The 24,101-nt window shown below is 42.2% G+C and overlaps 1 protein-coding gene across 1 annotated transcript in view; it reads left to right on the top strand.

Moving 5' to 3' along the window:
* FBLN2 (fibulin 2) overlaps positions 1 to 24,101 on the top strand; it is a 231,106-nt gene that overhangs the window by 109,174 nt on the left and 97,831 nt on the right. The gene's annotated exons all lie outside the window — the stretch shown is intronic.

Below are 24,101 nucleotides of genomic sequence, written 5' to 3'. Positions count from 1 at the left end.
GGTACTTGATATAGGTTATATCTATATATATCTATACATATACATATAGATATATATATACACACACATATATATACACATAATAACATTAATCCTATTTCTGCATTAATCCTGTTACAAGAGAAAGAATCAGAGCAGTGATGCAAAACCTCAAAATAGAAAAAAAAAAAGGGGTCTGCATAGTTTTATAACCCTTTGGGCAGAGTCGAACACCTATGATTAGAAGCTCACTATCTCAGAAGGCTGGCTGTTGGACAGTTCTATTTCTTAAAGTTCTTCCTGGTAATGAGCTGAATTCTTCCCTGCCTTTCCCCATTACAGTCTTCTTGCTCACCTCCTCCCCTTCCCCCTCAGCCACAACCACAATATAGGACCTACTCATGCATTCACTGTTTCTACCCTGGAAATAGAAAAGAAAGATAGCTGGGTAGGTTTTCTCCCTTGTTCTGACTCCTGCTTGTTTTCCCTTGCCTTTGGTGCTTTAAAAATATAAATTAGAGCCTTAAACGTAATGACATCCCTTCTTTCCCCCCAAAATAAACTGTGTCCCTGATCATAGACTCAAAAAAGGTTAGGACTGATAGGATTTGAGATATCATATCATTTGATAATTTAATTTTTTTTCAAGTATCAAACATTTCTTTTTTTTCTTCCACTCTCTCCCCCAGCCCTGAAAAGAATCAAAGTAAAAAAAAAAAACCCAAACCCCAAAACATAAACAAAAACAAACTCTCTTATCGTATACAGGTAGTCAACTAAAACAAATCACCACATTGGCCATGACCAAAAATGTATTTCTCATTCAGCATATTAGTCCATCTTCTCTCTGTCCTGAAGTAGATGACATTCTTCTGTGGTCCTTTTGAATAATGATTGATCAGAGTTCTTACACCTCCCAGAAGTGTTCTTTTTTTAAAAATATTGATGTTATAGTATTCATAATTATACAACAATAATATACATTTGTGTGATACTTTCAGGTCATAAAATTCTTCAAATAAACATTATTTCATCATCCAACCCTCTAATTTTTCTTTTCTTTTCTTTTTTTTTGCGGGGCAATGGGGGTTAAGTGACTTGCCCAGGGTCACACAGCTAGTAAGTGTCAAGTGTCTGAGGCCGGATTTGAACTCAGGTACTCCTGAATCCAGGGCCGATGCTTTATCTACTGCGCCACCTAGCCGCCCCCCAACCCTCTAATTTTTCAAAGGAGGAAACTGAGGTTCAGAAAAGGGAAGGGATCTGCCCAAAGTCACACAGTACTTCAATGAATTAGGAACTCAGATCTTTTAGCTCCCAATCCCATTTTCTTCCTACTAACACATAACCTTGATGATACATTGTACCAGTTTAGAGGGTATTGTAGACCAGTGGGGTGTTCCATGGACCAAACTCATTTAAGTCTGGAGCTACAAGGGAACATCCACCTCCTTCATTTTACAGGTGATGAAACTGGGTCCCAGAAGGTTAAGTGACTTGCATGAGGTCACATAGCAAGTTAGTAGCATGATTGATAACATTCTAAATAGTCCTTATTAATTTAGCAGAAACTATGAGTGAGACACAGTCAGACATTCCCCAGGGTCCCCCAGGGTTGGCAGTCGATACTTGGATAGCATATTAAAGCTGTGCCCTGCCTTTTCCCCAAATGCCTTATTAAGAATGTAAATTGCCAACTGGCCAACAAAAGCATGGTATAATGGAAAGAATGCTTGGCATGGAATCCAAAGAACTGAGTTCAAGTTTCATAACCCCACACATGATCTCTGGATCTCAGCTTATACATTTGTTAAGTTGGGACACAAAACCCCACCTATATCACGGCCCTGGTAGTGAAGTTCACGGTGCTTATAAAGTTCTCTGTAGTCCTAAGGATGGAATATAGATTTTGGCAGGAGCTACAAAGCTATAAAAGATCAAAGATTTAGCGCTAGAAGGAGCCATCTAGTTACAAGATCACAAGTTGAGAGTTAGAAGAGTTCCAATTTCTTCACTTTACAAATGAGGAAACTGAGACCCAGAGAAGTTAAGCAATTTGATCGGTGTTACATAGGTAATAAGAGATAAGGGGATGATTTTAAACCCAGGTCCAGTTCACTTTTCACTGAACCAGGATGCTTCAAGTCTAGACCAGATAATAGATTGTGTCTACTAGTGAAAGCCCAATCTAGCTAAACCTGGAGAGGTTCATCCCAAGAGGGAGACCAGAGGATGGAATTTTTTGGCCATACCAACTTGCCAAAGCCGACACCATCTACTAAGGAGTAGAGAAGCTCGGTTACATGCTGGTAAAGGGAATTAATTCCGTGCCAATGAAATCATGTGTAGCTGACTTCATTATAATGCTTAAAGAGTTTTACCTGCATGAGCCCGCTTGATGACCCTCACAAACCACTCTGGGAGGTAATTTCATACAAAGATTGTTATTCCCATTTTACAGATTGGATAACTGAGGCTTAGAAAGGCCAAGTGGTTTGTCTGTGGCTCACATCTGGTATGTTTCAGAGGGGAGATGTGAACTCATATATCCCTTTCCTCTAAATCTCAGTACTCTTCCTACCTCTTTATCCTTGAGGGGTTGAAGGGACAATTTTATTTTTCACAAGAACTGATGAGGATCACAGAGCCTAGGTCTCTCTTAGCTGGGGAAGGAGGTCCAGTAGTGGTTAGATTCACAGGAAGGTCAGATTCGAGGCCTAAACAGCAGGCAGCAACAGTGGGACGTTGAGGAGTCCCTCAGACTCTGCCTGCTTCTAGGAGCTGGGCTGGGGCTGAAGTTTCATTGTGCGCCCTAAAGCTGCAGACTTGACAAGCTCACAGCTGGAGGGTGATTGGCAGAGCAGCTGGTGACTGTAATGGGCTGCAGGTGCGAGCACAGCTGTACGAAGTCAGGCTTGAGCCTGGGGGAAGAAGAGGATGGAGGGGGCACATTGATGTCAGCCCCTCCCCCAAAGCCCCAAAGTATCTTCCCCCTCATCCCCAGCCTGTTCTTTATAATGCAGTGGAGTCAACCTTTAGCCTCTTAACAATTTGTCAGTCAGTCAACTAGCATTTATTACAATAAATCTTCCTTTGTGTCTCTAACTTGTACCCAGTAACCTTGAGTCCTCCCATCCCCCCAAGCCCTGCTCTCCCTTGGAAATGCCCCTCATACTCTAAATCAGGAGTTTTCAACCTGGGGTCAATGACTATCCCCTCTCTGCTTCTCCCCCCCCAATATTTTGATAACTATATTTCTATACAATCAGTCATCTGTATTTATTTCATGCAGGATTATGAGAAAAGATACATACACTTCATCAGACATTTAGAAGAGTCCACAATGCAAAAGAAGGAATAAAACCCCCCCACTTTAGATATTTCCTGCCCCTTTGCCATACACATTTACCCCTCCCATGTCCTATTCCGCCAGAAAAACCATTGAATTTGGAATCAAAAGAAGTAGGTTTAAACCTTAACTCATACCTATGAGCCTCATGACCTCAGGCAAATCAATTAAACGCTCTGGGCCTCAGTTTCCTTGCTTGCAACATGAGGGGGTTAAACTAAAGGACCTGCCTGACTCATTTCAACTCAAAACTCCTCTCATCCTATTGTTAACTCTTTCTCCTTTCCTTCCATACTGACATTTTTTTTTGTCCTTTTCTTCTGTTGATTTTTGTCTTATGTTAGGCAGGACTCCCTCCCACCCTCCCTTCCCACCTCTGAATTCTCTCCTGCTGCTTGTAGTAGGGCCAAAGAGGTTGCTGACCTCGGTTCGTGAAATTAAAAACACTGTTGGAGACTGTCAAGGAGCATAAGCCCCCCAAGGAATTGAAAAGAGTAATTGAGGCCTTCAGATGTTTACATACTATTGCCTTTGACTTAAGGAGTTTTTATGGACCGTCAAGTAAACAAATCTTGGAGACTGTAAAATTGCAGATTCTTGGTTGAGTGGAAATGAGGGCATTTTACTGAAGTGTACATGCCTGAGGTGATATATCCATCCGGGATGTTGGACTGACATTCATCGTCCACTCTTAGAATGTAAAACTCCCTTGGAGTGAAATTGCAAAGACATTGCCTGTCTGGGTTAGCTGCACAAGTGAAATCGACAATTCGTGCCGTGTTCTTTTCTGCTTCTCTCCCACAACAAAATATTTCCAAACATCGAATCATAGGGTTAGAGCTAGACAGGGTTTCCAAGGTCCAATTCCCCTAATTTTGTAGATGTAGATAGTAAAGTTCAGAGTCTTACTCTAGGTTACAGAGGTAATATGTGTTGGAGGGAAGATCTGAACCCACGTGAGACAGCTCACTCTTTATTTGAATAGTCCGTTAAACCCAGACTAAAGACTTTTTTTTTTTTTTTTTTTTTTTTTTTTTGCGGAGCAATGGGGGTTAAGTGACTTGCCCAGGGTCACACAGCTAGTAAGTGTCTGAGGCTGGATTTGAACTCAGGTACTCCTGAATCCAGGGCCGGTGCTTTATCCACTGCGCCACCTAGCCGCCCCCTAGACTAAAGACTTTTGACAAAGACATAGCAGTACAAACAATGCTTAGAAATATCTAAAAACAAATTTTATTGGTGAGCATTTGAAAAAGCAAGACCTGGGTTCAAATCCTACCTAAGACACTTATCTGTGTGATTTCAGACAAGTGAGTTAACATTTCTAGGACTCAGTTTCTTTATCTGTAAAATTTCAGTTATTGGACCATGACTTCTAAGCACTAAATTTATGATATTTTGACAAAAAATATAGGGTTTTCTTTTATAGAACTAAGTTTGAAAATGTTGGCAGCTACAGGTTGGTATGATTGACACCTAATGGTCTCCAGATAGAAAACTTTACCTGACAGCTTTAGTGGAAAGCTGAGGTCAGAGAATGCCATCCCATAGTCTGCTAATTAAGCCTGACAGTGGTCCATCCCAGAGTGGGTAAGAGAAGCAGAGCAGACACTGGAGAGGAAACCCCAGAGAAACAAACCCTGCCCCATGTTCCTAGTTCTCCCCCACTCCCCTTGACAAGGAAGCAGGAAACAGTCAATGTGGGGGATGGGAAGTGTCTGTCTTCTCCCCAGTTTGAGTTAGTTGGTTCAGACAAGTTGTTGAGAAGAGCTGCAGAGACAAATCTGTAATTTCAACACCAATAACGAGAGGAAATGGTATCATTAGTGAGAGGGAGGCTCTTGCCAATGGCTTGGCCTTTTGTGGTTGAAATGCCTATGGAGATGAAGAGGAATGTGGAAACCATAGAGTTACTTCAAAGACTCAAGCTAATCTGGGAGAACACCAATATATAATTACAGAGGTTGCATTGGGGGAATAGAAACAGCTTAAATTCAGTTATGAGAGGCTGCCTAGTGTAGTAGATAGAGACTATCATCCGAGCTGGGTTCAAGTCTCAATGCTAACACATCCTCATTGTGTGACCCTGGAAGAATCACAATTCCTTCCCTCTTAGAAAAGAGTTCTGAACCTGGGTTTTATATGGAGAGATATAAATAATAACTGTACTTAAATATGATTGAATTTCTTTGCAATATCACGTGTTTTATTTTGTGTATTTAAGAATGTTATTCTAAAAAGGGCTCCATAGACCCCACCAGGCTTCCAAAGGAGTCCGTCACAGAAAATGATGAGAATCCCTACTCTAAGATTCAGAGAGACTGCTGACCTATACCAGTAGAGGGGGGTTCCTCACCAGTGAGTTCTCGGTAATAATGAAATCATGGGTCCATTCCCAATACTATCCATTCAAGTGTGCCACAATACAAAGGGAAAGATTTAAATGTCTTGAGTTCAAATCTTCCCTTTGTCATCTGCTGTCTTGTTGACCTTGGACTTGGCTTCATCTGTAAAATGAGGGGTTTGGATTCATGGGACCTGAGGTCTCTTTCAGCTCCTAATCTGGAATCCTACAAAGTATTGTATAAATCAAAATCCTCTTGGGGGGCAGCTGGGTAGCGCAGTGGATAGAGCACTGGCCCCGGATTCAGGATGACTTGAGTTCAAATCCGGCCTCAGACACTTGACACTTATTAGCTGTGTGACCTTGAGCAGGTCACTTAACCCTCATTGCCCTGCCCCCCCCCCCAGAATACTCTTGGGAAGCACCGCCAGGTGAAAGCTAGGAAGCAAGGAAGGAAAGAAGCCCATTAAATTCTTATCCTCAAGAAAGTTGAGGAGTTTAATGGGGGGGATACACCATGCCAATAAGTAGATTATATTTGCATAAATATAGTTTATATTCTATAAATAGAATATGTAAATTATAGAAATAAAACCTATGTCAGTACATTGAATACAATACAATGAATGAGATAAGAGAGAAAATAGGACAAGATTGAAGAAGGTCTAGTAGTGTAGTCAGGTGGGAATGTGCATGAAGAGGGACAGGGTGAAATCAGGCTGTAAGAATTATCTGAAGTCAAACAAAGGAGCTAGTCAAGTCAAAATATGCCAGGCACTGTGTTAAGTTCCAGGGATAAAAATCTAAGCCTAAAGAAACTCAGGCCTTACCCTCAAGAAGCTTATATTCTAATGGGGGGAGAGAGATAATATAAGACTACCTAAAGGAAATTAAAAAGGGGTTGGGGGAGAAATATTGGTACAAGGCCATGGAGAAAGAAGTCTGGAGAGTCAAGAACCAGGGCCCAGAGAGGAATGAGGGAGTGATGTAGGTGGCCTAGGGTCTTACTTAAAATGGAGGTTCTAGGAGTAAATGACGTTATCTGATAGAGGAAGAGGCTGCAGGGGTGGAAGGGTCCTGTAGGGTAAGAAGACTGCCCTGGAACATGGGAGTAAAGGGAAGGTCTGGGGTGAGAAGGCCACTAGAGAATTATGGAGAAAGAAGTCTAAAAAGTCAGAAATAGGACCCAGAAAGGAATGAAGAAGAAGCATATATTTTATCCAGTGGGTAACCTTTAAGCAGGGGAAGGGCATGATCAGATTCATATAATAGGAACCATCTTTACAATCATACACAATAGCAATTTAAGGCTGACAAGGTGCCTTTCTCATAAAAATACTGTGAAGTAGGTGTTTTATGCTATTATCCTCATTTTCAGGTAAGGAAACTGAGAGACAGAGAAATTAAGATACTTGGCCAACACATAGCCAGTAAGAAAGATTACTTTGGTTAGCTATGTGAAATATGGATAGGAAAAAAAGATAAGATAGAGGTAGGGATACCAACTAGGAGACCATTATAGTAATCTAAGTGTGGGGGCCAAATTTAATATATGGAAAGTTAATTGGGTGACTCGCTGAAATATTGGGGTCCTGGAAATAATGAGGGACCTTTAGGTTCAAAGCTCCCTCCCCTCTGAACTGCCTTTTTAGATATTTCTCCCAGGCCAATAAGAAAGGAGCCTTACAGCTTCTTTTCCACAAAAGGATCAGATTTTATTACTTGGGAATTAATTAAACAACAAAGGTGAAATTAATAAAAATCAAAGATAAGGAAATAGGGAAAAAGAAATACAGATAAATTCTCCTAGCTCTAACCTAAGTCTATACAAAACCCAGCTCATTTCCACTTAAGCTAATTCAAAGAAATGCAGGGCTTTTGTGTTCACTCACCACACCTGGGATGTCTGGGATGTCAGCTAGAAAAGCTGAGGAGGGAGGGAGGGAGGAGAGAGGGGGGGAGAGAGAGAAGGAGAAGGAGGAGGAGGAGGAGGAGGAGGAGGAGGAGGAGGAGGAGGAGGAGGAGGAGGAGGAGGAGAGCGAGAGCCAGTGTTCCAGGAGTGACTCAGCCTCCCCTCAGCGAGCATTCAATCTTCCTCCCTCAAAAGGGGTGGTCCTTCAAAAACTGCCTATGGAGAGGTTTTTCCTTCTGACCTCAGTAGCATATGTAACTTCTGGGTGGGCCAGGTGTGGCCCCTCCCAAATGAGTCAGCTAAACTCCATAATTTTTACCACTTAAGTCAGAGGTAACCACCACACCAGAATTTTGCTTCTTTTTGTTCACACTCTAGCTAGGTTTTAATTTCTTCCTTTTTGGAAGGAAAGGTTAGAAGTAAATTACCTCAGAGACCCTTCTAGCTCCAACACTCTATAGTTCTATGAATTCTATTAGATAGTTATGGAAGAAACCTATCTGATTGAAATCAATGGTCCTTTGAAATTTGAAGCAAGACATTTTAAAGCAGGAGGATTATCCAGTTTAGACAATGTTCTTTTATCTTTAATAAGACCATAATTGAAGAAATTGTCCTCTATGTCACTCCATGTCCTTTATCTAGGGACTTATAGCATGGTATGGGGGAGATAGTACTGGATGGAGCATCAGAAACCTGGCTTTGGATTCCCTATTGGGCAAATCATTTTTGTTTGTCTGAGCCTCAGTTTCCTCCTTTGTAAAATCAGAAGGTTGGACCAACTGATCTCAAAAGTTCCTTTCAATTCAAATGCTTATGAGCCTATGCCTAGAAAGCTCATCAGAACTCATCCATTTTAGTATCATTTTATAAACAAAGAAACTAAAACCCAGGGAGAGTGTGACTTGTCCTAGGTTAAATAGCTAATAGGCATTAGGGTTGAAAAGAGACTTTTATTTCCAACTATAACTGTGGCTGTGAGTTACATAAGTATCTCTTAATAATAGTGAGTTTAAGGGCAGCTAGGTGGCACAGTGGATAAAGCACCAGCCCTGGATTCAGGAGGATCTGAGTTTAAATCCAGCCTCAGACACTTGACACTTACTAGCTATGTGACCCTGGGCAAGTCACCTAACCTTCATTGTCCCCCCCCCCACCACCACCAAAAAAAGATAATAGTGAGTTTATACCATTTTAGAGCATTGACGAACTAGAGTCTGTCCAGAGCTGGTTGATCAGCATGGTGAGAGGACAAGAGTATGCCGAGCAGGGATTGGTTGATGGAAGTAGGTATGCTTAGCCAGGAGAAGACTGAGGGGTAACATGACAGATGTCTTGAGGTTTTGGAGCATGGACTTGGATTGTCTTCATTTTAAGGAAGGGCCCCAGGACAGCTATATTCACTCCTTCATTCTTAAACTGGATTTTATGGATAGATTTCAGGGGAAGGGGTTGAACTTGGGAAAGAAAAAATGACATCTTTTTTTGCCAACCTTTGTTTTTCTTTGAAATCCTATTTTAGTTAATTCATTTAAAAATATTGTTCTGAGAAGGGATTCATAGGCTTCATCAGACTGCTGTAGGAATCCATGAAACAAAAATGGATAAGAAGCTCTGATTTAGGGGCATGTCATGTGGAGGAAGGAATACATTTGTTCTGCTTTGCCCCAGAGGAAAGAGCTAGGAGTAATGGGTGGAAATTGAAGAAGCAGACTTTGGCTTCTCTAAAGAAAAACTTCCTCTAAGTTAGTACTCTCCACAAGTGGAAATGGACTGCCTTAGGAAAATGGGAATGCCCTTGGTGGAGATTGTCATGCAGAGGCTGAATGGTGAACTTGTTAGGAATGTTCTAAGAAAGGTTTCCTTCTCAGGCAAGGGTGAACTAGATAGATGGTGGCTGAGATCCCCTCCAATGATGGGATTTCCTTGGCATGGCACTCAAGGCTCTCCATAGCCATGAATATTCTTCTAGCCTTATCTTTTATTAGTCCTGTGTATTCTATGATCCAGCCAAACTACCTACCCATCTTCTGCTATATTCTCCTGCCTCTTTCCTCATACTTCTACTGTTTCTTTTCTTTTTTTTTAACTGTGTGGTAATTACAAAGTTTTGAGAGAGAGAATTTCTGGATAATTTAATTATTGTATTAATAATTCCAGCATTTTGACAAAAGGATGGTCATTTGGCCATCTATCTCTTAGGTCAAAGACAATCCTGGTGGTAGGCTCAAGGCTGATATGTTTTTTTGGAAGAAGAGTATTTAAAAGGATGGCAGTCAACTCTGATGGGCTAACAATTAATGAGAGGTGGACTTTACAAAGAGAAGTGGGCTTAATCCAATGAGGGGCTGAGAGCACCCTTGGACAGAGAGACTATCTCTATACCCAGACAGCTCTCAGCCTTGGGCAATTTAGACAAAAGGGTCTGTCTCCACCCAAGCTTGATGGAATGGTATTCACCTTAGATAGAGGAGATGGTTAGCTCAATCTTCAGAGACTGAGGTCTTAAAATGAGGCTAGAGAAAAGGGGGAAATCTGAATCTCCCCCTAAATCATTGGTTATTAATAATCATTTTTTCTCAGCTGGAAGAACTTTCTTCCAACTTTCCAAGTTGAAATTATACCCATCTTGTAAGGTCTAGTAAGGTCTACCTCAAATGCCACCATCTGTGCCCCCTTAGATCTCCCATAACCCTTGGCTATGAGGTTTAGAGCTCTTATAGCCCTCTCATATGTCTCTCTTTGGAATTTTGGCCTCATTTTTATTATCATTATTTCATAGAGGACAATTGAATTCCAGAGTCAGGAGGGATGTCTGAGATTTTCTAGACTAATCTGTGTATAAACAGAAATCCCCTCTACAACATACCTGAGAACAAGTATCTGCTTGAACACCAACCCACCACTTCATGAGCAGTCCATTCTACTTTGGGGTATCTCTAATGGCTAGGAAGGAAGTCTTCTCTTGTGTCAAGCGTAAATTGGCTGCAACTTCAACCCACTGCTTCTAGTCCTGTCCTTTGTGGATAGGACTTGCAGGCAGCTCTCATGTCCCTCTTCAATTTTCCCTTTTCCTGACTAAATATCATAATTCTTTCAATTCATCTTCTATGGCCATGTCTCCAGGCCCTCCACCATTGTGATTGCTCTCCTCTGGATATTTACCAGCTTGTCACTGTCATTCCTAAAATACGGTACCCAGAACCAGACCCAGTATTCAGGTTTGGGCATGTGCCTCTTTCAGATGACAAGATCTTGGAGAGCAGGGATTGTGTCCTACTTAACCCTTCTATCTCTCCTGGCACCCAGTGCACTAATATAGACATTTATTCCTAAACAGCTATTGAATGTGAAAATGAGCAGCTGGTTGAGTCCATTAAAATGGACAAGATCACCTTGTAATGGCAATCCTGCCAAAGCACAGGCACATGGTCCCAGAGTCTGACAACAGTCAAATGTCTGAGAGGCAAAATGGTGGAGTAAATAGAGCATCAGTATTGGAATTAGGAAGTTCTGTATTCAAGTACTGCCAACCCATGTCCTAGCTGTGCAACTGTGGGCATTCAGTGTCCTAGACAACTCTCTCAGATCACAAATCACCGTTACGGGGGCAGCTAGGTGGCGCAGTGGATAGAGCACCAGCCCTGGATTCAGGAGTATCTGAGTTCAAATCCGACCTCAGACACTTAACACTTACTAGCTGTGTGACCCTGGGCAAGTCACTTAACCCCAATGGCCTCACAAAAAAACAAAACCAAAAACAAAACCAAACAAATCACCGTTACGGAGTCATTGTCCTTTCTCAGTACAGGAAGTTCCCTCCATGGAAGAAATCACAGATTTTGGCATTACTATTGCTACTACTAATAGTAACAAAAACAATAGCAATGATGACTTTGAATGAGACTAATTTCATGTCCAGAGGAAGTATAGTTTCATTTTTCTAGAATTATAGAAATAGAACTCAGAAGCTTTCCTGGGGTACCAGGCCTTTATGCATGGAGAATATAACCTATGGAAAGCTGTTCCTCCGATATCAAGTCCTTCTGATGGAGGAACATCTGGTGACCCTCCAGTGCCCATGGAAAGAACTTATTTATCTCAGGATAACTTAATAAATGGACCTTCTGATCAGTAATATGAGTTTGTATCTTTCTCTCAAGGCATTTGCCATTTCCATCTTTAGGAATAATGAGGCAGCTCTGCCCTTTCATGCCTCCTAAGTTTACCAGGAAGTTATGCATGGGAATGGAAAGTTTCCAAATGACAGATCCAAAAGGGGGCCTCCAGTCCAGCAACTGCCCCAGCCTTCTCAGCTGTGGGGTTGGCCCAGAGCTCATTGAAGTAAGCAGAAAAGTTGATTGAGTGACTGAGGAACTGTGTACCTTGTTAGACGAGCTCTTTACAAACTATATGACCCTGGGAAAGACATTTAATTCTGAGCCTTACTTTTCTCATTTGTGAAATGGGGGTAATTACTCTACCTCTACTCCCCCCCCCCCCCCCGCCCTCTGTTGTTATGAGGATTCAACAAATATGTTGTTGTCCTTCTTCAGTTGCTTTCAGTCATGTCTGATTTTCCATGACCCTATTTGGAATTTTCTTGGCAAAGACACTGGAGTGTTTTGTCATTTCCTTTTCTAGCTCATTTTACAGATAAGGAAACTGAGGCAAAGAGGATTCCGTGACTTGCCAGGGTCACATAGCTGAGGCTAGATTTGAACTCAGGAAAATGAGTGTTCCTGACTCCAGGTCCAGCACTCTCACCAATGTGCCACCTAGTAAATATGTTAAGGGATATGTAAATTCTAAAATGCCAGAAACATACAAATGCCTGTTTTTGTTTTTTTTCTTAAGTTATTATTATCTAAAGGATTGCCTTTTGTGGATTTTCTTTGTTTTTCTTAGCCTTAATGAGGCTGGAGCCTCACTTATCAAACTTGATTTAAGAGCGCTTTGTTTGACACTTGTTTAAACATCTATCAGAAGTTAAATTTAGTGGTTATTCAAATACTTGTTGATTAATCATCAGTATGCACATTTGTGTCAACAATGATCTGTAAATGGATAGAACTGTGTCCAGAGGAAGGTGAGCGGGCTAGTGAGGGGTCTGGAGACTGTTACCTTTGAAATTCAAAACCATACCATATAAACTTGGGTTGAGGGAACTGTGGAATGAAAAAAAATGCTTAGGAATGGCATGAAGGGTTGTCAGAGACATCAGCAGAGCCAGCACTAGGACTTTCTTCACCAGGGGCAAAAGCAGCTTTGGAGCCATGGTGGCGGTGGTAACAGTGACAAGGACAATTCAAGGGGAATCGAAGATAATAATAGGTGAGGATGGCACTACCAAAAGTGCTGTTCTGGCAACCTGTCAACCAGGAAGTACATAGGGTGCCCCCCAAAGGGTTGAAGGAAAATAGAGGATGTGGGAAAGGGGCATGACATCAATGGGACCCTGAGAGTGGCTGCCCAGATCCATCAAGGAAAGTAAGGAGATGGGGATGGGGGAGGAGTCACACTAAGGGCAGTAAATATTTGCAGCATGGGGATGTTGATTTCCTTCTCATTTTTTTTTAATTTTAATTTTTTTAGTGAGGCAATTGGGTTTAAATGACTTGCCTAAGGTCACACAGCTAGTAAGGGGATGTTGATTTCAATGCAGGGAGAATGAGAGTTTTAGATTCTCTGTTCAACTGTCCATTGTGGTGATACTGTTGATGATGAGGAGGAAAAGGATGGCTCTGGTGATGAAGATGGTAGTGTTGATGATGGAGTAGGATGGTGGTGGAGATAATGATGGTGCTGACACTTTGGTTGTGGCAGTAATTTTGGTGATGGTGATGTGTTATAGTTACCTATAGACTGGGTCAATCTGCCCTAGTTCTACTTCGGGGGATTAGACTTGATCTGCTTGGCTCCAGAGCCCAGGACTAGGGCCAATGGTAGGAAGTTACAGGCAGATGGGTTCTGGCTGCATAGGCATACCTCATTTTATTGTGCTTCATTTTATTACACTTTTTAAAAAAAATTGAAGGTTTGTGTCGCTCCTACATTGAGTAAGACCATCAGTGTCATTTTTTCTAATAGCAGGTGTCTCATTTTGTGTCTCTGTGTCACATTTTGGTAATTATCATAATATTTCAAACATTTCCGTTGTGACTGTCTATTATGGTGATCTGTGTTAGTGATCTCTGGTGTTACTCTTGTCATTGTTTTGGGGATGCTATGAACTTCATCAAGTAACACAGTGAACTTAATCAATAAATGGTGTGTGTTCTGGCTGCTCCATATTGTCTCTCTCCTCCTTGGGCCTCCTTATTCCCTGAGAAAAAAACTAATATTGAAATTAGGCCAGTTAATAACCCTACAGTGGCCTCAAGTGAAAGGAAGAATGAGTCCATGTGGCAAATCCATGTTGTCTTATTTTAAGAAATTTCAAGCTGTGTGACCTTGGGTGCTAGCTGTGTGACCCTGGGCAAGTCACTTAACCCTCATTGCCCCCCCCCAAAAAAAAAGGAAGAAAGAAAAGAAATTTCAACAGCCACCACAACCTTGAACAATCTCCACCCTGATCAGTCAGCTACCATCAACACCGAGGCAAGACCCTCTGTCAGCAAAAAGATTATGACTCGCTCAAGGCCCAGATGATGGTTAGAATTTATTAGCAATAAAGTATTTTTCATTAAGGCATGTACATTGTTTTTTAGATGTAATTCTATTGTATATTTAATAAACTACAGTACAGTGTAAATATAACTTTTATATGCACTTGGGAAACCCCAAAAATTCACATGACTTGCTTTATTGGAGTGGTCTGGAACTCAACCCACAATATCTCCAAGGTATAGGAGGCAAACCTTCCTAATGACTACAGTTGTCCAAAAACAAACTGAGAATTCTCTGGAAGTAATGGGTTCTGCTTCACTGGAGGACCCTGACCAAAGTCAGAATAACCACTTGTCTTAGGTTATATATTGGAGGAGAATCCAATTGAAGTGTGGATTGGACTCAATGGAATCCGGGGGTCCTTACTGGCTCTGAGCCTTTGGGATTCCAAGTCAGGGTCACCACTCTTTCTGTCATTATTCTGGAGAGTGAAGGTTAGAAATGACCATTTATGCAAACGTTAAAGGCCTGGGTCTTGTGTTTTGCCACCCTTTGGTGGTGCTTGTTCCATTGCTAAGTCGGTATTTCTGACATCTCTAACTCTCAGTGTTCACTCTTTTTTATTTGTCAAAAAAGGTGTTTAGATTGAGATTTGGTCTCAGTTGTTCTTAATCCAATTCTTCACTACTATCCTGTAGCTTGTCCATGCTTATTATTTTGTACTTTCTTTAGAAGGAGATGCAAGCCTCCTTCCTCCTCAACAGAAGTCAGGGAATATGGATGTGGGACACAACATACAACATTGCTGTGTGGGTTAGCTTTTCAGAACTCTTGTGTGTGTGTTTTTTTGTTTGTTTTTTGCAGGGCAATGAGGGTTAAGTGACTTGCCCAGGGTCACACAGCTAGTAAGTGTCAAGTGTCTGAGGCTGGATTTGAACTCAGGTACTCTTGACTCCAGGGCTGGTGCTTTACCACTGCGCCATCTAGCTGCCCCCTCTTGTGTGTTTTTTCTTTCTCTTTTTTGCTCTGCTATAAATCATATTTCTCTGAGAAGGGTGTTGGGAGAGATATACTGGGAAGTAGAGGCTATAACAAAACAAAATATATCAATATATATCAATCTATATCTATATCTATCTATCGATCTATCTATCTATCTATATATATATATTTTAGTGAGGCAATTGGGGTTAAGTGACTTGCCCAGGGTCACACAGCTAGTAAGTGTGTTAAGTGTCTGAGGCTGGATTTGAACTCAGGTACTCCTGACTCCAAGGCCGGTGCTCTCTCCACTGTGCCATCTAGCTACCCCATCAATATATTTTTAAAAACAGTAAATAAACAAATTAAAAAAAATATGGAGACATATGCCAGACAAGAGAATGGATAAAACTTCTCCAATTGCCAAGTCTTGTGGATCCTACCTTGACAACATCTCCCACATCCTTCTCCATCTTTCCCCTTCCCATAATTTGCCCATGATCACATAGTAAGTGTAAGTGGCTAAGTAAGGCAAGATTTGTGCCCACATCTTCCTCTCCCCAAGTCTAACACCATGTCCATTACACCATGCTTTCTTCATGGCAGTCCAGATTGGCTAGACTACTGCATATGTCACGAGAATAATAAGGCTGACAAGGGCAAGTAGGGCCAAACTGTGAGATAAAAATAAAGATAGATGCTCTTGACTCTCTGACAAAAGCAACAATGGCACCACCGACAGCAGGCCTTCCTGTGGGAGCATCTCACTTCATAGCATCTCTTCTAAACACCTTGGCCCAGATGACAAGGACGTAGATTACAGAGATGCTTTTGTGTTCAAAAGAAAAAGAACTATATTCTACATGTTATTCTAATCTAGGAAGATGGTGGCTGGGAATTATTAGAAAGCATCTGCTCTCAGCTTCAGACCCTTTCTCATGCCTGTCCCTCTTCTCCCTGTCTGGTCTGATAAGTCCATCAGAGATCTGGGGTTTGGACAGGTTTGTGGCAATGCTGTTTTTTATTGTGTGATGTTCACGCAGGTGTTGATAACCCCTGGAGGGGGCACAATGCGGGGCTGAGTCTAACAATGAATATTTGTCCTGGGTCAGAGGCATGGAATAATCATTTTTTAGAATGGAATAATAATATCTGAAGGGAGAAGGGAGGTAGCTATTGCAGAAGAGCTGAGGCTTGCTTTTTCTCTAGTGCCTTCATGTCCACGGGGCAGCAAAGTTGTAATTAAACAAGATAATTAAAATGAGAAAAAATAGCCACATGCCAAATTTGGAATACTCGGGCAATGAATAGTCACTGAATACCTGTGATGTTTCTGCCAGAGTTCTAGGCACTTTGGAGGAGATAAAAGAAGGATAAAAGTTCACACTGACAAATCTTTGAACAAAAGCCCCTACTGGGTGGTGTAGGAGAAAGAAGAATCTGGTGACCTCTCAGGTCTCTTTCAGTTGAGAGCTTTTATGGTTTAAGTGATCCAAGAAAGCATGGTCTAGTAGAATGAGCATTGGATGTAGGGAAGTGTCACACAGAGGAATGAGTGCCAAGCTTGAAGTCACAGGACCTGAATTCAAATTCCTGCTGTCAAGTCCACTTGCTACATATGTGATCTTGGGAAAATCACTTAACTATTCTGGGCTGCAGTTTCCTCATCTGTAAAATGAGAGATGATCTCTGAGGTCACTTGCAGCTTTGTCTCTATAATCCTGTGGAATCATGACACCTGGTCTCAAATGATTTTTCTATCTGTGTGTCCTTGGGCAAGTCATTTTCCTTTTTTATAAAATTAGGAGTTTGGACTAGATAGATGCTCACTAAGGTTGCTTATAGGTCTAAAATTTTAAGATGAATAAGACAGAGTCCCTGATTGAAAGGAGCTTACAGGCTGGTCAGACCACTGTACATGTAACCTTTGGAGAACTAATCATTAGTTAGAGGTTTGGGTTAAACCATATGATGCTAGCTGTGAGTGCAGTAGGAGATTGGAGAAAGGAAAGATCATGGGAAAACTTGATGGAAGCATTGAAAGCTAAGTAAGGTTTGAATATGTAGTTGAGTAAGAGATAATAGGATATTTCATTTCTTTTTACCCCTCCATTGAGTAAGACTATCAGTGTCATTTTTCTTTGGAAATGGCTAATGTAGAAATTAGTTTTGCACAGCTAGTCATATTTTTAATGGCTTTTGTTTTTCTCACTTTCCCAATGGGTGGGGGAAGAAGAGGGAGAGAATTTGGAAATGAAGATAAAATAATTTTTTTAAAAAGAGAGAGAGGATGTCACCATGAACCAAAGTTGGGAGAAATGAAAGGAGGCAGAAATGAGTATGTTATCCATGGAGGACAGCAACTGACAAAGGCTCCAATTGAGAGTTATGGTAAGGAAACACCCTTCAGTGGCTACCCTTTCTTTTTAGAAATAAGTCTAAGTTCTTTGACTTGGCATTCAAGGCCTTGCACAGTCTCACCCCAACCTACTTCTTCCCTCCCTGTACCTTCAGGAACTTTTCACTTGAACCAGATATCATTTTACTGACATTACCCAGAAAACGTGGTGTGCAGGTATACATGTCATTTCCCTATACTCTCCTAGGAGCTCCAGGAGAGCAGGGACCATGTTTTACCTGAGCTTGGAACATTCCTTCTTCCCTGGCTTACGTGAAGTATAGGACTTGAAAGTTACCAAAGCACTTCCCTCAATAACTTTGGGAGGGAAGGAAGGAGTGAATTATCTCCATTCTACAGATGAGAAGATGGAGACTCCAAGAAGTGAGCTGATGTGCCCATGCTCACACAGTAAGAGCCTGCGATAGACTTTGAACCCAGGTCTCTTGACTCTAGTTGCCAGTACTGTTTCCTCTACACCACAGCTGCTGCTTCTGTGAACACCTCCCACACATTTTCACAGTGGAGAGATCAAGGTGAGAAAATGCGTAGACATTAGGGAATACATTTAATGTAACATGTGCTTACTGGAAAAGGCTTTAAGGATTGACTCAGCAAGGACCTGTAGGCTTTGCCTGAGGACTGTCCACCCAACTAAGTTCCAAGAGGTTCGTCAGAATTTTGAGCCCTAATTGATGATTTTATTTTGGGCCTCAACACTTCATGAAGACCATCAGCTAAAATGAGAAGGGAATTTGAATTAATTTTCAATACACCAGGGTTCAAAGGCCACCTCTGCCACTATATGACCTTGGGCAAGTCACTTTTATCTCAGTGAGCCTCGGTTTCCCCATTTGTCAAATATGACTTGGGGAGCCATACTGTGTGGTGACCAAAAGCCTAATTGACTTCAGAGCTGGACAGAGTAATGACTTAGACTGCATGGATCCAAGAACTGAATTCACATACCAAAAATCTTTATATGTCTCTCCCTTGGCCCCTTTTTGTACTTTTCCAAACTGGGCAAAGTCTAGGCAAGAACTGCTTACAGTAGCTTCCTTATCTCCTAACCCCACAAACCAAGGGCAGATTCTCTCCTTGCACGTACAAGGTCCTGGGGTGGTCTCAATACAAAATACAAAGGTAGAGACGTGTGTAGAAAACACGAGGGGCCGAGGGTTATTTTTATGACTACTGTCCCTTAGAATCCTTCTTTCACTTCATGAAGTCCCCAACAAGTTTGGTTTGGGGAGTTGCATTACAGATGGATGAATAGCCCCTTTCCTCAGACAGGCTGGAGGCTTCCTGGGTGAATCAGGCATATTGGCAGCTGAGTTGGCTACTCACTGGACTTGGCCGCCCTTGTTACCCACTTCTCTTTGGTCATCTTTGCTAATGACTACAATTGGAATGAAGACCTCTGGTGGTTCTTTATACCTTTCAAAGCTCAGAAGGTAGTGTCAATTCCATTCTCAGTCATCTAAGATCAGGCAGTCAATTCAACAAGCAAATATGAAGCATTTCTTATGAAGGAATAAACTCAAAAGGGACAAATGAAATGAAAGCACCAAGCATTTTTGGATACCCAGCCTCAGGGTAAAGAGATAAGGGAGCTAGTGCTCCTTACTCCACTTCCATCCATTAACTCAGAGAAGTTCTTGCCTAGACCTTGCCCAGGAAGGAAAAGTACAAAAAGGGGCCAAGGGAGGGACAGAGAAATCTTTTTGTATGTGAACTCAGTTCTTGTTCCATGCAGTCTAAGTCACCACTCCTTCTAGCTCTGAAGCCAATTATGCTTTTTGTCACCACACAGTATGGATCCCCGAGTCATCATGGCCGAAATCAACTTTCATGTATCTCCTGTTGGATTGGCAGCAGGCATAGGCTTCAAGGATCAGGCCCCCATCACAACTCGTTCCTTTTTCTAGTCAATTTCACATACATTTTCTCATCAGGCTCTCATGGAATCACTGTGGGGGTAGATACTATGGAAATTATACTCATTTTGCACAAGGGAATTCAGAATCAAAAGGAGTCAGAGCAGAGGGACTTGATCACTGTTACACAGCTAGCTGGTAACTTATTTGAAAAGAGATGCCCCCCTTTGGCCATGGAGAACCAGATAGGTGAGGGAGTATGTCAGATGTTTCTAATTTTGTCTGAGAGATAATTATCCCACTATTACTTAAGAAAAAGCTTACCTGAGATATCTGTCTGTAATGTAAAGACTTCTACTGCCTCTCAAAGGCCATCTGGAAAATTTTCACGTCAGTGCTTGGAGCCTGAAAGATAAATTCATCCTTCTTAACAGAGAAAGTATTCTGCTGCCAGGCTTCACTGGCTGTGGGTACAGCTGGGGAAAAAAAACAAACAAACAATAAATGTACGGTTCTCTCCTCAGTGGCTAGGAGAAATAGAAAACAATAAGACCCTGCCTTCTAAATCTAGATTTTCTGTGGACAGGGGCAGAAAGTTAACGGAAGGCATGAGCATGAGGAGAATCACTTTCATCCTTTAGTGTCCAACTTGGTGCACAGTGGACTTCTAAAATGCCAATTGATTAAATTGGTTGTCCTCTGTCACAGAACTTTAATCCCTGCCTGAAGGTAAAGTTCAGCTCAAATAACTTCTTACTAAAAGGAAGACAATTGACCTTGAAAATGATTTGGGCTAATACTCCAGGGGCCAGTCTGGGATGTCATCAATCTAGATGAGTCCTTGTCAAATGCATTGTAACCAAGTGGTTGCCTTTCCCACTATCTTTGGAGGGGAAAAAACCCAGCTCTACCACTGAAAATAATGTTGAGTGTGGGAGTTGGGAAATGTGGGTTCCATGCCTGGCTTAGGCAATAACTAGATTTGTGACCTTAAATCAGTCTTCCTTTCTTGGACCTCATCTGTAAAATGATATGGTTGGTCCGTGTGGTCTGTATGATCCCCTTTCCACTCTAGCATTCTCTGATTTCTCCCATTCCATCTTGGAATGATGGAACACAGAGAACAATGAATGAGAGAGATTGCAGATGGAAAAGTAAAGAGGTAGGCAGATGGATATTCACCAGCTTCCAGCCCCCAAATAGGAAGGAATAATATTGTAAGTACCACTCTACTAAGCTGGATCCTCTCTGCCACCCCACCACCCATCCCTGGCTGTGCCCTTTGGGACTTAGCAGTTTTTAGAAATTATTTGACTCTAATCACTCCTCCACATCATAGAATGACAGAAGTTCTCATCATCCTCAGAAACATACAAGCGAGGCAGGAGAAATGAATAAGCTGGGTCTGTGAGTGGTAGTGAGGGACCAGGGCTTTGCAGGGAATGGATGAGTGGGAGAGCATTGTTTCTGCTTCAGAGTCAGAACCCAGGCATGGGACACATCTTTGGGGATCCAAATTTGGCAAGTCAGGGCTGGCAGAAAGGTGAAGGGATTGAAGAGCAGTTGTCCCCCAGCCCCACCAAGATGGCTTGTTCTGAGCCATGGTGGCAGCCAGGAGTGAATTGCCACTCCTGTGTATTTCCACCTGCTTAGTCTCCACTGCCTAATTGCGAAGGAAAGCGGCCCACAATGTACACATCACCCCATGATTGGAAACAGAATACAGGTTTCTGTGGAAACTAAAGAGACACTGAACCTGCCTGGCTTCATTGAGTCTACTGCCTGCCTGCCTGCCTGCTTGCCAGAGAGACCCTTGGGTCCACTCACTGAAACTGGAGTATTTCTGCAAAGAGATAAAAAACAAAAAAAGGGAGGGAGGGGCTCTGCAACTCAGAGAGCTGCTTTTTAGTTGGCAGTTTTACCCTGCTGGGGAAAAGCCAAGCAGATTTGGCCCTGACCCAGCCTCAAAACCACTGCAGAAGAGTTTTGATTGTCCCCAAATCTTTGAGAAAGCAAAAGGTTCGCCCTTGTGGGAGCCATCCTCTCTGTCTCTCCATCCCACCTATCTTTCCATAGAACCCAACCAAAACAAAGGAGCTACCACCCTTCTGTTTTTTACAAAGAAAGATTGCTTACATTCTCTTTCTAAGGGAATTCAGCTCAGAGGTTTCAAGGGCAGCACCACAGCCAATGAAAAGAGCATCTGACTGTTCATTTCAACCCAATGAGCTTTTATTAGGCAGTTACTATTGTCCCAGGCACTATAATGGGCACTGGAGATGCAAAGGCAACACTGAAATGGAATCAATCAACGGGCATTTATTGATGTGGTTATTATGTGCTAGGCACGAAGAGGGAAGGGTTCATCTCAGTTAATCTTTTGGGATTATGGTTGGGATTTCAAGATCCCAAGAAGTGAAAAAAGCTCTTTCAAGGTCATAAGATCATAGATTTAGAACCGAAAGGGACATGAACAGCCACCTAACCCAGATCTCTCATTTTCCAGATGAGGTCACTGAGGCTCAGAGAGGCAAAGAGCCTTGCTTTCATTCATACAAGAGAGAGGAGAGATGTGAAAGCAGGGCCTCGGGACTCTAAATCTGGTGCTCTTTTCAGCACCTTGCCTCAAAGGATATTCAACCCCAAAATGAATGAATGAGAAAGCATTTTTTAGGTGCTTAGTGTGTCTAAAGCACTGGGGGCACAAACAGGAGAGTAAGATGATTTCTCTTCTCCAAGGGCTCACATTCTAATGGGGTAGACAACAAGGCTGCAGCTGCCAATCCAATGTATCGGTCTTCAGTGGCTGACCCTGTAGCACCTCCCGGAGCAGTCACAAGGCTACATGTCCACAGACCTCGCTTCCCAAGATGGCGTCAGCTGAGAATCAGAGTGGGAAAGTGATTTGTTCATGGACAGACAGGCAATAAATAAGTTTCAGGGCCTGAATTCAAGCCTAAATCCTCTGAGTGTTTTCATCCTGCTGACTCTGGATGTCTGAGGTTCTGACTTACACAGGGAGGAGAGTGAACCAAATCAACAAGAAGACAAGGTGTCAGACTAGGTGACCTCTCAGGCCTCTTTGGGTTTAAAATCCTGCCATCTTTAACCCCATATCCAGGATTCTTTACATTAAACCATATGGCCTGCCATTCATGTGAGAGCCTCCTCTTCCTGGCAGTTTATCCTTGCATCCTTATCTCATAGAAGTCTTTCCATTAAACCCCCGTAAAGGATATAAACAACATGCTGGAGGTTATCCTCTAAATGTTTTAATTTTTCCTGTATTTATTCCTATCACAAATCTCTGAATTTCCCTTCCTTTGGATAGAATTGATCTGGAAAAGACCTTGGTGGTCATCTGAGTAGTCTAATCCCCTTGATTCTTTCTATACATGTTTTTCCTCCCTCCAACAAGTTCCTTGATGGAAGGAGTATTTTGTATTTTCTTTTTATGTAGTGCCTTGTACGTAGTAGCCTAATTGAGGCTCAAGAAAGGGAAAGGACTGGCCCAAGGTCACAAAAGGAGTTAATAGGATCAGGATCAGAACCCAGGATTCTGGACTGATGAGTGTATTTCATTAGATTTAGATCTGGAAGGACTCTTAACAATCATCTCCTCCTGATCCAGAGAGAATCAGTGATTTTGCCCAAGGTATGACAGGGCCAGAGGCAGGCTCCCAACCCAATTCCTCTGAGGACTTCAGATTCAGTTCTCTTTTCACTATCTATACTACAACCTGAGCTTCTCTCCCAAGGGCTCTTTGCAGCTCCCCAGTGCAATGGGGAAGCCCCAAGGCTTTGTTTCTCCCCAGGGAATCCCTCTTGGGAATTACTGAGCCCCTACCATAGTTACTGAAAGGTCTCAGGACTTTGAATTTATCCTAATGACTCCAGCTCTGGAAGGGAGCCTGGCTTGTGGCCCTACCTAGAGCATTTATTGGCAAGAAGCGACGGGGGCAGCAGGGGAAACTATAAAACTTGGAAGCTTTCCGCCCGCTGGGTGGAGGCTCATTTCCTCTTTCGATGCTTCCATTGTAGGTGGTATAGAATAGCTGTATAATTAGTTGCAGTCCAAAGGCAATCACCATCCTCCTTTATGCTGTTTACATTTCTGGGGAAGGCTGTAACTGAACATCTGAATGTCTGAGCATTCTTTGTGGTTAAAGATTTCTCCAGCTCCCCTTTGGAGCTGATTTCAGAGGATTATTTATGATTTGAAGTCACATTTAGAGTCGAGTGGACTTGCATCCAAGAGAGAGATGGTTTGGACTTGTCTTTGGGCAGGTCTAGCCTGCTCATTACAGGATCATTTACAACCTGCCAACAACGGAGGGAATTCATTTTTCTTGGAGCAAGAGGCAGCCCGGTGGAGGAGAAGGCATATCAGATCTGGGTTCATATCCTGGCTCTGATGTTCATTAAGGGTGTGACTCTGAGACACTGACAATGTCTCCAACCTCAGTTTCCTTATCTGTAAAATGAAGATAATAACACATGTGCTACCTATCCCAGAGGGCTGTTGTAAAGAAAGAACTTGGTAAACCTTAAAGCACTCTGTAAATGTGAGTTATTGGCCTGCCTGGACAATAACCTTTTTCCTCTGACATCTCCTGGGCCTTTGCTTAGGAACTTTTTTGGTATACAGATAT

This window comes from Dromiciops gliroides, chromosome 1 (genome assembly GCF_019393635.1).
Source record: "Dromiciops gliroides isolate mDroGli1 chromosome 1, mDroGli1.pri, whole genome shotgun sequence".
Taxonomy (NCBI): domain Eukaryota; kingdom Metazoa; phylum Chordata; class Mammalia; order Microbiotheria; family Microbiotheriidae; genus Dromiciops; species Dromiciops gliroides.
The sequence above is the reverse complement of the archived record's forward strand: the minus strand, read 5'-3'. Positions and strand labels throughout refer to the sequence as shown.